The sequence below is a fragment of the Schistocerca gregaria genome, unplaced genomic scaffold, assembly GCF_023897955.1.
Source record: "Schistocerca gregaria isolate iqSchGreg1 unplaced genomic scaffold, iqSchGreg1.2 ptg000169l, whole genome shotgun sequence".
In the NCBI taxonomy this organism is placed as follows: Eukaryota; Metazoa; Arthropoda; class Insecta; order Orthoptera; family Acrididae; genus Schistocerca; species Schistocerca gregaria.
In genome coordinates, this window is record NW_026061724.1 from 7,652,223 (window position 1) to 7,668,246 (window position 16,024).

A 16,024-nucleotide genomic window follows, 5' to 3' on the forward strand; every position below is an offset into this window, starting at 1 on the left:
ACACCTTGTACCACAAGGTACATCGCCTGCATTAATATCATTTATAGTACTAATTGAAACAATTAGTAATGTTATTCGACCAGGTACATTAGCAGTACGGTTGGCAGCAAATATAATTGCAGGACACTTATTATTAACCTTATTAGGAAACACAGGACCATCTATAGCAATAAACTTAATCTCATTACTAATTATTGGACAAATACTTCTATTAATTCTAGAATCAGCAGTAGCAATAATTCAAGCCTATGTTTTCTCAATTCTAAGAACTCTATATTCTAGAGAAGTATATTAAACCTATGTTAACAACTCACTCAAACCACCCATTCCACTTAGTAGACTATAGACCTTGACCATTAACAGGAGCAATTGGAGCAATAGTCCTAGTATCAGGACTAGCAAAATGATTCCACCTATTTAATATTAACTTATTCATAATTGGATTTGGAATTACCCTACTAACTATAATTCAATGATGACGAGATGTAGTACGAGAAGGAACATATCAAGGATTACATACAGGATTTGTATCAATTGGATTACGATGAGGAATAATTTTATTTATTGCATCAGAGGTATTATTTTTCGTTTCTTTTTTTTGAGCATTCTTTAGAAGAAGATTAGCACCAACAATTGAACTAGGAATACTATGACCTCCAATAGGAATTCAACCCTTTAACCCTATACAAATTCCATTACTTAATACAGCTATTCTTTTAGCATCAGGAGTAACAGTAACATGAGCACATCATAGTTTAATGGAATCTAATCATACTCAAGCACTACAAGGATTATTCTTCACAGTGTTATTAGGACTATACTTTACAATACTTCAAGCATATGAATATTGAGAAGCACCTTTTACCATTGCAGATGCAGTTTATGGATCAACATTCTTTGTTGCAACAGGATTCCATGGTTTACACGTAATTATTGGAACAATCTTTTTATCAACATGTCTACTTCGACACTCAATAAATCAATTTTCACCAAGACATCACTTTGGATTTGAAGCAGCAGCATGATACTGACACTTCGTAGACGTAGTATGATTATTCTTATATATCTCTATTTATTGATGAGGTAGATAATTGTTTTTCTAGTATAAATAGTACATTTGACTTCCAATCAGAAAGCTTGATATAAATCAAGAAAAACAATTCTAATTCTATCAACAAGAGTTTTCATTAGATTTATTATTCCAATAATTGTTATAATCCTGGCAACAACACTATCAAAAAAATTAATTAATGATCGAGAAAAAAGATCACCATTTGAATGTGGGTTTGATCCAAAAAGATCAGCACGAATACCATTCTCAATACGATTCTTCCTAATCGCAGTAATCTTTTTAATTTTTGATGTAGAAATTGCACTAATTCTACCAATTGTAATTATTTTTAAAACTTCAGACATTATAATCTGAACAGTATCAACAATATTTTTTATTCTAGTTCTATTAGGAGGACTATACCATGAATGAAACCAAGGAGCATTACAATGAGCAGAATAAAGGGTTGTAGTTAAATATAACATTTGGGTTGCATTCAAAAAGTATTGATATTATCAATCAACCTTAAATAGAATAAGAAGCGAAATATTGCAGTCAGTTTCGACCTGGAAGATTGGTATGTACTACCCTTATTCTTATTAATTGAAGCCAAAAAGAGGCGTATTACTGTTAATAATATAATTGAACTATAATAGTTCCAATTAAGGAAATGTAAAGCCAATATGAAAGCTGCTAACTTTTTATATTAGCAGTTAAACTCCGTTAACATTTCTAAAATTTATATAGTTTAAATAAAACATTACATTTTCACTGTAAAAATAATATATCTATATTTATAAATACTTAAAAGTAAAAATACTTCCTTAACATCTTCAGTGTCACGCTCTAATTATAAGCTATTTAAGTAAACGAAAAACAATATTACCAAAATAAATATTCAAAAAATAAAAGTTAAAAGATAAATCTTGAAGTTAGAATCATATCAACCTTGAATATAACCAATTAAATAAATAAATAATCTATATAAACCTTGACCACCAAGTAATTCACCTCAACCATAATCAAATGACTTAGATGAATAATAACCTATTTTTAAAGGAATATATCTAATAAACTTAGTTGAAAGAAAAGGTATAAATCATATAGAACCAGCAAATCTAACAAAAGAAAGTATACTTAAAGAAAATAAATTATGAGAAAAATCAAAATTAGAAATAAGATAACGTAAATAAGCACCTAAAATAACAACTGTAATAGCTAAAAACTTTAAATAATAAGGTAAAGCAATCACATGAGGAATAGGAAAAATTAATCAAGATAAAAGACTACCACCAAAAAGAGCAACAAACAATAGACCAATTTTTCCAAATGAAATATAATAACCCTTATCATCAAAAGAAAATGTAGAATAAAAATTATTATCACCAGAAATTGAATAATAAAACAAACGAAAAGAATAAGAAGCAGTTAAACCAGTAGAAAAAAATAAAGAAAAAAATTAAACAATTAATTCATCTTAAACAAACCATCTCAAGAATTAATCCTTTGAATAAAATCCCGCTAAAAAAGATATTCCACACAAAGATAAACTAGAAACATTAAAACAAACTGAAGTTAAAGGTATGAAATTAACAATTGATCCTATAAAACGAATATCCTGAGAATCCTTCAAATTATGAATTATTGAACCTGCACATATAAATAATAATGCCTTAAATAAAGCATGAGCCAATAAATGAAAAAATGCAAGCTTTGGATAACCTATAGCCAAAATTCTTATTATTAAACCAAGTTGTCTTAAAGTAGAAAGAGCAATAATCTTCTATAAATCAAACTCAAAATTAGCGCCCAATCCATCCATAAATATAGTTATACAACCAATTAAAAGTAAAAATCAACCACAATTATAAGTATCCAATATTGGTCTAAAACGAATTAATAAATAAACACCAGCAGTAACAAGAGTAGAAGAATGAACTAAAGCAGAAACAGGAGTAGGAGCTGCTATAGCAGCAGGAAGTCATGAAGAGAAAGGAATCTGAGCTCTCTTAGTTATAGCTGCTAAAACAATTAATATGGTAATGAGCTTTATTTCAAAAGAATTAGAAATAAAATCATAATAATAAATATAATTTCAACCACCAAAATTTAATATTCATGCAATAGAAATTAAAATAGCAACATCACCAATACGATTAGAAAGTGCAGTTAATATACCAGCACTGTAAGATTTTACATTTTGATAATAAATAACTAAACAATAAGAAACTAAACCTAAACTATCTCAACCTAATAAAATTCTAATTAAATTAGGACTAATAATTAAAAAACCTATAGAAAGAATAAATATTAAAACAATAATAATAAAACGATTTATATTCTTTTCACCAGATATATAATCCTCACTATAATAAATAACCAAAGAAGAAATATATATAACAAAAGATATAAAAATAAGAGATATTCAATCCAAAATTAAAGTTATAACAACTATAGAACCATTTAAATTGAAAAGCTCTCACTCAACAAAAACTCTATAATCAATTATTAAACAATAAATACCTAAAATAAAAATTATAGTTCTCGAAATAAACAAAGAAAAAAAACTCAAAGAACAAATAGAAAATAAATTCACGGCCTAAGATGAAAAACTTCATATCATTGATTCCACAAAACAATATTTTTAATTAAAATACTTAAGCAAACTAAACAAAGAAATATTCACCCTTTAAACAGAGAATATTTAAAGGCAATCAATGTAAAAGTAAAAGATGATATTCACGAAAATAACCAAGAGAACAAGTATAAACACCAGAATAATAATTCCCATGCTGAGAATAAGAATATATATACAAAGTATAAACAGCTCTAAAAAAAGATAAAAAAATCAAAGCAAAGAATCTAAAAGAAGATCAAGATATAATTCTATTTAATAATCTAATTTCACCTACCAAATTTAAAGAAGGAGGAGCAGCCATATTTGATGATCTTTAAAGAAATCATCATAAAGCCATTCTTGGCATCAAATTAATTATACCCTTGTTAATTAATAATCTTCGTCTACCTAAACGTTCATAAATAATATTAGATAAACAAAATAAACCAGAAGAACATAAACCATGACCAACCATTAGAGAAAGAGAACCTACACAACCTCATCAATTCATAGTCATCAATCCACCAATAACCATTCTTATATGAGCAACAGAAGAATATGCAATTAAAGACTTTAAATCAACCTGACGAAAACAAATAAATCTTACAATAACACCACCAGATAAACCTAAAGACAATCAAAAATAATTAAACTTTAAACCCAAATAAGAAATAACCTTTATAACACGAAAAATACCATAACCACCTAACTTTAATAAAACACCAGCAAGAATTATTCTACCTGAAATAGGGGCCTCTACATGAGCCTTAGGAAGTCATAAATGAACCAAAAACATAGGTATCTTAACTAAAAAAGCCAAAATTATAAATACATAAAACATAAAATAATAAGAACCAAAATCAACCAATAAAGGAAAATATAAAGTATTAGAAAAATCATAAACCTTAAATAAAACTAATAATAAAGGCAATCTAGCAACCAAAGTATAAAAAATTAAATAAACACCAGCCTGCAAACGCTCAGGTTGATAACCCCAACCCAAAATTAAAAGTAAAGTAGGAACTAATCTAGCCTCAAAAAAAATATAAAAAGAAAGAAGACTTAATCTAGCAAATGAACAATAAAGCATAATTATTAAAATCAAAACCATAAAAACAAAAAAATTAGAATGATATGAACTTAAATAAACTGAACCTCTAGCAGTGATTATTAAAGAACAAATCCAAAAACTAAGTAAAATTAAACTAAAAGAAAAATAATCAATACCAAAATAATATCTAATTATATTCAAATCAGCATATGAATAAACACAAATTATAAAAACAAAACCCGACAGAAACATTAAAGAATGAACCAACCATCAACAATTATTTAATAAACAAAGAGGGATCAAAAAGATAGTTATAAATAAATACTTTATCATAAAGATAAACCAAAAGAATTAAAAAAATCATTACCATGAGAACGAATTATTGAAACTAAAATAGAAAGACCTAAAGCACCCTCACAAACAGAAAAAACTAAAAAAATAACAGGAAAAAAATAATCATAATCAAACTCAATAAGAAAAACAATAACTAACATAAATAAAGAAAGAACAATATATTCTAATCTCAAAAGAACCATTAATAAATGTTTACGTTTAGAAGAAGAAACATAAACACCAGCAAAATAAATCAATAAAGAAGTAAAAATAGAGAATATAAACATTAGTTTTAATAGTTTAAAAAAAACGCCGGTCTTGTAAACCGGAAATAAGTCCAGCCCCCACTTTTAAAACTTCAGAGGTGGAAAAGCTTCCATCATCGGTCCCCAAAACCGGTATTTTAAATAAACTAACCCCTGAAATGATCAAAATAATAATTATATCATTATCAAATGTAATAAATATTAATTTTATTAAATTAAGACACCCAATATCAATAATGCTTTTTATTATCCTTCAAACCTTCCTAGTTGGATTAATAACAGGAACAATAATAGAAAGATATTGATTATCATATATTTTTTTTTAACATTTCTTGGTGGTATACTAGTATTATTTATTTACATTACAAGAATTGCATCAAACGAAATATTTCAGCCTAAATCAATCACTATAATTATTACATTAATAATGTGAGTATTTATCATATTAATATTAATTATTCTAGATATATCTATATTTATAGACTTTTTCAAAAGCACCGAAACTATAAATATTGATAATTCAATCAATTATCAAGAAATAACAATATCTTTAGAAAAATTATATAATAGACCAACATTCATTATTACAATAATAATAATAATTTATTTATTTTTAGCACTACTAGCAGTTGTTAAAATCACCAATATTAATCAGGGACCTATTCGTAAAATAAGATAATTACTAATGAATAAACCCTTACGCTTAAGACATCCTTTAATTAAAATTATTAATAACTCTTTAATTGACTTACCTGCCCCAACAAATATTTCATTTTGATGAAATTTTGGATCCCTATTAGGGTTATGTTTGGTAATTCAAATCGTAACTGGACTATTTTTAGCTATACATTATACATCAAATATTGAAATAGCATTCAGTAGTGTAGTACACATCTGCCGAGACGTAAATAATGGTTGAATTATCCGAACCTTACACGCAAATGGAGCATCTATATTTTTTATTTGTATTTACTTACATGTAGGACGGGGAATTTACTATGGATCTTATATATATATACATACCTGAATAATTGGTACAGTGATTTTATTTTTAGTTATAGCAACTGCATTTATAGGATATGTCTTACCCTGAGGCCAAATATCTTTTTGAGGTACAACAGTAATTACTAATTTATTATCAGCAATCCCATACTTAGGAACAGATTTAGTCCAATGAGTATGAGGAGGATTCGCTGTTGATAATGCAACATTAAATCGATTCTTCACATTCCATTTTGTATTACCATTTATTATTGCTGCTATAGCAGCAATTCATTTATTTTTTCTTCACCAAACAGGATCTAATAATCCTCTTGGACTAAATGGAGATATTGAAAAAATTCCATTCCATCCATACTTTACCTTTAAGGATTCTATTACATTTGTAATAATAACATCATTATTAATTATACTATGTTTAATTAATCCTTACCAATTAGGAGATCCAGATAACTTTGTACCTGCCAACCCATTCGTAACACCAGTTCACATTCAACCAGAATGATATTTCCTATTTGCATATGCAATTCTACGATCTATCCCTAATAAGTTAGGAGGTGTTATTGCATTATTTTTATCAATTAGAATCTTAATAATTTTACCATTTTATAATAAAACACCATTCCGAGGCATTCAATTTTACCCTATTAATCAAATTTTATTCTGAATTATAGTAGTTGTTGTATGCTTACTAACGTGAATTGGTAAACGACCTGTTGAAGAACCTTATATTATAACAGGTCAAATCTTAACAATTATTTACTTCACATATTTCTTAATTAATGTCCATGTCGCAAACGCATGAGATAAATTAATTAAGGAATAAAGTTAATTAGCTTAGGAAAAGCATATGTTTTGAAAACATAAAATTAGAAGTTTAACTCTTCTATTAACTTTTCTCAAAAAATTTCACTAAACAAATGAGATAAATAAAATCTTTAAACCAACAAAGAAAATAAAAAAATTCAAAGATAAAGGTAAAAAACTTATTCAAGCTAAGTACATTAATTTATCATAACGGAACCGTGGTAATGTTCCACGAACCCAAATAAAACCAAAAGATATAATAGCAAGCTTAATAAAAAATATAAAAGAATAAAAATCACCGCCCAAAAAAATTAAAGCCAATAACATTCTTATGAAGACAATTCTAGTATATTCAGCTAAAAAAATTAAAGTAAAACCACCCGCACCATACTCAATATTAAATCCTGAAACTAACTCAGATTCCCCTTCAGCAAAATCAAAAGGAGTACGATTAGTTTCAGCTAAGCAAGAAGCAAAACAAGCTAAAGCTAAAGGAAAAGAAATAATAATAAATCAACAATAAAGCTGATAGTTTATAAAATCAAACATATTAAAACTACCAATTATAATAATTAAAGACAATAAAATTAAAGCTAAACTAACTTCATAAGAAATTGTTTGAGCAACAGAACGAAGAGAACCTAATAATGAATAATTTGAATTAGAAGATCAACCAGCAATTATAACAGTATAAACACCTAATCTAGTACAACATAAAAAAAATAAAAATCCATAAGAAAAAGAACACATATAAGTTAAATAAGGAAAAATTACTCAAACGGCTAAAGAAATCATTAAATTAAAAACAGGGGAAAAATAATAAAGTAGGTAATTAGATATAATAGGAATTGGCTGCTCCTTACAAATTAACTTAATAGCATCTCTAAATGGCTGAGGAATTCCAACAAAACCTACCTTATTTGGACCCTTTCGAATCTGAATATAACCTAAAACCTTACGCTCTAATAAAGTTAAAAAGGCAACACTAATTGAAACACAAATAACCAATAAAAGGAAATTCAAAATAAATATAAATAAATCATAAAGTATCAATACCGTTTGTAGAAAAAATCTACATAAATGAATTCTAAATTCAACACATTAATCTGTCAAAATAGTAAATAAATTAATATTAATCAATATAACAAAAAATATTTTAACCATATGGTCCTTTCGTACTAATATGGATTAACAATCTTAGGATAGAAACCGACCTGGCTCACGCCGGTCTGAACTCAGATCATGTAAGAATTTAAAGGTCGAACAGACCTAATCATTGGGCTCCTGCACCCAAAATTTTTCTTAATCCAACATCGAGGTCGCAATCTGCTTTGTCGATATGAGCTCTCAAAAACAATTACGCTGTTATCCCTAAGGTAACTTAATCTTATGATCATAAATTATGGATCAAAATAACAAACATAAATAAATGATATAATAATGAAGAGTTTATCTATTCTTCATGTCACCCCAACAAAACATCATCATTAAATATAGAAAGACAAACAAAAAACTATATAAAAGTAAAATGTCAAGCTCTATAGGGTCTTCTCGTCCTAAAGAAGAATTTAAGCCTTTTGACTCAAAAGTTAAATTCAAAAATTTATTAAGAGACAGTTGGTTTCTCGTCAAGCCATTCATTCCAGCCACTAATTAAGAGACTAATGATTATGCTACCTTTGCACGGTCAAAATACCGCGGCTCTTTAAAAATACGCTCAGTGAGCAGGCCAGACCTCAAAATATAAACAAGAGGACATGTTTTTGATAAACAGGCGGATATCAATTTTGCCTAGTTCCTTATAATAAGTTCACAAGGTAAAAATTTCATACAAATAAATATACTAATTCTATCATTATTACAAAAATTTTAAAATTAAATTAATAATCTTAATAAAAAACCTAAAATATTTATAAAATCAAAATAAAAAATAATGAACTAAAACGTAATCTTAAAGATAGCTGGTTTAAAGCTTACTATTATATTTCTATAAAATAAATTATAGGTTATTAACTTCAAAGCTTATCCCTTAAAGAATAAATAAGTTAATATTTTTACTTAAAAAATTAAATAAAAACAAATAACTTTAAAAAATTAAATTTTTTCTTAAGAAACTAGATATCTTGGGAAACGATTAACATCTCATTTCTATAAATAATTTAATAATAATTATGATACATTAACTATAAATTATTTATAAATCAACCCAAATCGAGACAAGTAAAATAAATACTAAAATTTAGATAAACCCTGATACAAAAGGTACAATAAATAAAATCTACTTAAAAAATTTAAAATAATATTTCATAAAACACTTACATTACCAATAAACTATAATTTAAAAAATCAATTCTACAAAATATACTAAGACAAAAATACAATAAAATTATTTATATTAAGTAATTAAATATACAAAAAATAAATATAATAAAATAAATAATCAAGATATCCTGATTTGCACAGAAAAATTTTCAGTGTAAATGAAACACTTTACTAATAAGTTATATCTTGAAACTCTTCCTAGATACACTTTCCAGTACATCTACTATGTTATGACTTATCTCATCTAAATTGAAGCTACTTTAAAATAAAATAGAATAATCAATAATGAGAGCGACGGGCGATGTGTACACATCTCAGAGCCAATATCAGTTAAATTAAATAAATTAAATTACTATAAAAATCCACCTTCATTAACAGTATTTCACAATCAAATCCGTTATAAACAAAAATCTCTTGTAACTCACCTTATCTTAACTATAAGCTGCACCTTGACCTGAAATATTTTATAATTATAAATCTTGAGAATTATAACTCTAAAACAATTCTCTGATAACGGAGATATACAAACAAATAAATTAAGTAGAGTAAATCGTGTATTATCAATCATGGGGTAGGTTCCTCTGAATGGAATGAGATACCGCCAAATTCTTTGGGTTTAAAGACCTTAACTAATAGTACCCTGGTAAATATAATTAACATTTAAAATAATAGGGTATCTAATCCTAGTTTATTATTTAAATTTCACAGATTCATAAAAAGGGCCATAAATAAATTTTAACATTTCACCTTACAAATTTATATTTCAACCCTAATAATATAAACAACTGTTTTAACCAATAATATTTATTATATTTGTATAGGGTTAAAGGGTTGAATTCCTATTGGAGGTCATAGTATTCCTAGTTCAATTGTTGGTGCTAATCTTCTTCTAAAGAATGCTCAAAAAAAAGAAACGAAAAATAATACCTCTGATGCAATAAATAAAATTATTCCTCATCGTAATCCAATTGATACAAATCCTGTATGTAATCCTTGATATGTTCCTTCTCGTACTACATCTCGTCATCATTGAATTATAGTTAGTAGGGTAATTCCAAATCCAATTATGAATAAGTTAATATTAAATAGGTGGAATCATTTTGCTAGTCCTGATACTAGGACTATTGCTCCAATTGCTCCTGTTAATGGTCAAGGTCTATAGTGTACTAAGTGGAATGGGTGGTTTGAGTGAGTTGTTAACATAGGTTTAATATACTTCTCTAGAATATAGAGTTCTTAGAATTGAGAAAACATAGGCTTGAATTATTGCTACTGCTGGTTCTAGAATTAATAGAAGTATTTGTCCAATAATTAGTAATGAGATTAAGTTTATTGCTATAGATGGTCCTGTGTTTCCTAATAAGGTTAATAATAAGTGTCCTGCAATTATATTTGCTGCCAACCGTACTGCTAATGTACCTGGTCGAATAACATTACTAATTGTTTCAATTAGTACTATAAATGATATTAATGCAGGTGGTGTACCTTGTGGTACAAGGTGTGTAAATATATGATTAGTATGGTTAATTCATCCAAATAATATAAATCTTAGCCATATAGGTAGGGCAATTGCAAATGTTAATGCTAAATGTCTTGTTCTAGTAAAAATATAAGGGAATAATCCTATGAAATTGTTAAATAATATTATAATAAAAATTGAGATGAAAATGAATGTTGTTCCATTAAATGATTTTGGTCCAAGAAGTGTTTTAAATTCATTATGTAAGGTTAAATTTAGTTTATTTCAGATAATGTTAATTCGTGATGGTGTAAGTCAAAATAGTGATGGGATTAATAATAGTCCTAGAAATGTTCTAGTTCAATTTAATGATAAATTAAAGATGTTAGTTGATGGGTCAAATGTTGAGAATAGATTTGTTATCATTTTCAATTTAAGTTTTTTATTTCAATTGTTCCTTTTTCTGCTCTTTTAATAAGGTTAGGTTTAAATGAGAAGAAGTTTATTTGATTAAACAAGATTAATGTAGCTGAAAATATAATGAATAGTGAGAATCATATAAGAGGGGATATTTGAGGGATTTGGATATAATTTCCCCATCAGAAGTAGTCGTTAATTTACTATTATTTGGTTTAAGAGACCATTACTTACTTTCAGTCATCTGATGAATTTCAAGGTGTACTAATTTTTTTTAGTTACTTTAGATTGACACTCTAATGTTATTTATTTTAACTAACTCCTTAAATTATCTTAGATAATCACTTAATAAATAAATTTACTGAAGTTCTTTCAATTACAATTGGTATAAATCTGTGGTTTGCTCCACAGATTTCTGAGCATTGTCCAAAGAATAATCCAGGTCGATTTATTGTGAATGTTCCTTGATTTAACCGACCTGGCGTTGCATCAATTTTAACCCCTAATGCAGGAACTGCTCATGAGTGTAGAACATCTGATGCTCTTGTTAATACTCGTACTTCTGTATTTATTGGTAGGATTGTTCGGTTATCTACATCTAGTAGTCAGAATCCATCATTTTCTAGGTCTTGTTCTGGTGTTATATAAGTGTCAAATTCTACGTCTATGAAGTCTGAATATTCATATCTTCAATATCATTGTCGTCCAATGGTTTTAATTGTAATTATTGCATCTACTGAATCATCAAGTAAATATAATAGTCGTAATGATGGAAGGGCAATAAAAATTAATGTAATTGCTGGTAAAGCTGTTCAGATTGTTTCAATTAAATGTCCATGAAGTATATTACGGTTAGTATAGGCAATAAATAATATATAACTTAGGGCATAACCTACAATTACTGTAATTAATAATAATACGACCATAGTATGATCATGAAAGAATGATAATTGCTCCATTAATGGTGAAGCTCCATCTTGAAGAGATAAATTTGATCATGTTGCCATTAATAAATATTTTCTAATAAAAGGTCAAACCTTTATTTGTAGAGCTTAAATCTACTGCACTAATCTGCCATATTAGAATCTAGAGATTAATGGTAATTCTGAGTAACTATGTTCTGCAGGAGGGTTATTTTGTAGTCATTCTGTTGATCTTCTTATGTTAGCTCTAAATATAATTGCTCGGTTTGTAATCATTCTTTCTCATATAATTACAATGAATATAAAGATTCCTACAATAGAAATTGTAGACCCAATTCTTGATACTACGTTTCATGATGTATATGCGTCTGGGTAGTCAGAGTATCGTCGAGGTATTCCTGCTAATCCTAGGAAGTGTTGAGGAAAGAATGTTAAATTTACTCCAATGAATGTAATTGTAAATTGGATTTTTAATTTTGAATTATTTATAGTTAATCCTGTAAATAGTGGATATCATTGAATGACACCTCCTATAATTGCAAATACTGCTCCTATAGATAATACATAATGAAAGTGGGCTACTACATAATATGTATCATGTAATACAATATCAAGTGATGAATTTGCTAATACTAATCCTGTTAATCCACCAATTGTAAATAGGAAAATAAATCCTAGAGCTCATAATAATGGTGGATTGAACTTGAATTTAGTTCCATATAATGTAGCTAATCATCTAAATACCTTAATTCCTGTAGGTACAGCAATAATTATTGTTGCTGATGTAAAATATACTCGTGTGTCAACATCCATTCCTACTGTAAATATATATTGTGCTCATACAATAAATCCTATTAGTCCAATTGATAGTATAGCATAAATTATACCTAATGTTCCAAATGATTCAATTTTTCTAATTCCGAACCCCGGTAGAATTAAAATATAAACTTCTGGGTGTCCAAAGAATCAAAATAGATGTTGATATAGAATTGGGTCACCCCCTTCTGCAGGGTCAAAGAATGATGTATTTAAATTTCGATCTGTTAATAATATAGTAATAGCTCCTGCTAAAACTGGAAGTGAAAGAAGGAGAAGTAATGCTGTAATAGCTACAGATCATACAAATAAAGGTGTTTGATCTAAAGTTATACTTTCTGATCGTATATTAATTGCTGTTGTAATGAAATTCACTGCACCAAGAATAGATGATACACCTGCTAAGTGCAGTGAAAATATAGCTAGATCTACAGATGCACCCCCGTGTGCAATAGCTCCTGCTAGAGGAGGGTAAACTGTTCATCCTGTACCAGCACCATTATCTACTATAGAAGATGTAAGAAGAAGGGTTAGTGAAGGTGGTAGTAATCAAAAACTTATATTATTTATTCGTGGAAATGCTATATCTGGTGCACCAATTATTAGTGGAACAAGTCAATTACCAAATCCACCAATTATAATAGGTATTACTATAAAGAAAATTATTACGAATGCGTGAGCTGTAATAATAACATTATAAATCTGGTCATCCCCAATTAGAGATCCGGGTTGGCCAAGTTCAGCACGAATAAGTATTCTTATTGATGTTCCTACTATTCCTGCTCATGCTCCAAATATGAAGTATAAAGTACCAATGTCCTTATGGTTTGTTGAGAATAATCATTTTTGCGGTAAGATGGCTGAATTTTAGGTGGTAGACTGTAAATCTACTTATGAGATGTTTTCTCTCTTATCATATTTAGGTCTTATATTCAATTATGATTCTAGACTGCAATTCTAGAGGTGTAAAATTTTACTAAGGCCTAAAAGATTATTCTTTTAATTATAACTTTGAAGGTTATTAGTTTGATTAACTTAAGTCCTTAGTATAATGAAATTAAGGTTGATGTTGAAATCAATCCTATTATTGAAATTATTACTGTTATAGGAAGAATGATTCTTGATTTTTGGGACTTTATCTGTATAGATCACGAATTTTCTGTGTATGATATAATTAGAGCTGAGAATCTAATACGTATATAGTAGTAGAGTGTAATTGTAGTTAATACAACTATAATAGTTATAATAGTTGTTATATTGTTTTCTATTAATGATTGTATTACAATTCATTTTGGTAAGAATCCAAGGAATGGTGGTAGTCCACCTAAAGATAATAAAGATAAGAATATTATGAATTTAATTTCGGTTTTTATATTTCTGGCTGAATAAATTTGATTTATGAAAAATAAATTTATTTGCTTAAATAATAAAACTATAATTAATCTTAATAGTGAGTAAATAATGAAGTATAGTTCTCAGATGTTTTCTCTGACTGTTAATGATTTAATTATTCAACCTAGATGTCTGATTGATGAATATGCTAAAAGTTGTCGTAAGGATGTTTGATTTAAACCTCCTATTGCCCCAATAATAATTCTTAAGATAATAATTGTTCAAATAAAAGTTCTTAATTGAATACAATAAGATAAGACCATTATTGGGGCGATTTTTTGTCATGTTATTAATGTTAAACAATTATTTCATCTTGATGCTCCTATAACTTCTGGAAATCAGAAATGGAAAGGTGCAGCTCCAATCTTTAATAATAGTCTAGATCTAATTATTATTGATGGGATAAATTCTGTTTCCCATCCCATGGGATATTTTATTTGAATCAGAAAAATTGAAAATAATAATATTGTCGATGCTATTGCTTGGACAATAAAATATTTAATTGATGATTCATTTATTATTATATTTTTATTTCTTGTTAGGAGCGGAATAAATGAAAGTAAGTTGATCTCAAGTCCTATTCAAACCCCAAATCAGGAATTTGATGAAATGGACAGGATCATTCCTATCATTAATGTTGATAGGAAGAGAAGTTTTGTAGAGTTGTTGGTCATTAAAAAGGAGAGGATTGATACCTCTATAAATGGGGTATGAACCCATTAGCTTGTTTAGCTTACCTTTTTACATTAAGGTGTATGATGCACGTTAGTTTTTGATACTAAAGGAGGTAGTTTAATTCTATCTTATGTAATTTTAATGAAGGTAATTTTATTTACTTTATTTACCCTATCAAGGTAACCCTTTAATCAGGCACTTCATTTATTTAATATATAAATCGAAAGTTTTTTTTTGAAATTCTTTTATGTATTATTTTGTTTAATTAGGATTAATTTATCCTGCTCATTTTATTTTTATATATATATATTACATTCAATTGAAATTAAAGTATTATAAGTTCATTTTACCATTATCAATTGATTATTTTAATGCAATTATTTAACTAGGATTATAGCTACTTATGTTTTTAGCTTAAAATAGGTTATTATATATATAATATATATAATAATATGTAATTTAATATTTAATATTATTATAATTGGATACAATAAATAAAATTATTAATTTAAATATAAAATATTATAATTAATATAAATAATTATATTAATTATAATAATATAATTATGTAAATTATCTATAATTAGATTATTTAACTAATATATATGAAAGTTAACTTAATATAAAAAAAAGAATTCATATTAATAACATATTATATTAAATTAGATACTTGTATAAAATATATTTATTATATTATTTAATCTTTCTTTATTTATTAGTGAAAAGAAAGATTAAATAAGAAAGAATATAATACATTTATTGCTATACATGTTCCATATTAATCTTTAATTATATATAATAGAGAAGTTGTTGTGGTCATACATAGGGGCGTTTCTTTTTTTTTTGTTAATGTTTGTGGTTTTTTCTTTTTTTTTCTTTAAATATTTGAATCTTTT

The 16,024-nt window shown here is 27.0% G+C and overlaps 3 long non-coding RNA genes across 3 annotated transcripts in view; 1 reads left to right on the forward strand and 2 right to left on the reverse strand.

Moving 5' to 3' along the window:
* The window catches only part of LOC126302196 (uncharacterized), a 153,461-nt gene that overhangs the window by 90,710 nt on the left and 46,727 nt on the right, over positions 1 to 16,024 (reverse strand). The gene's annotated exons all lie outside the window — the stretch shown is intronic.
* Positions 1 to 16,024, reverse strand: part of LOC126302202 (uncharacterized) — a 139,852-nt gene that overhangs the window by 90,337 nt on the left and 33,491 nt on the right. The gene's annotated exons all lie outside the window — the stretch shown is intronic.
* The window catches only part of LOC126302208 (uncharacterized), a 124,404-nt gene that overhangs the window by 79,832 nt on the left and 28,548 nt on the right, over positions 1 to 16,024 (forward strand). The window lies entirely within an intron of this gene.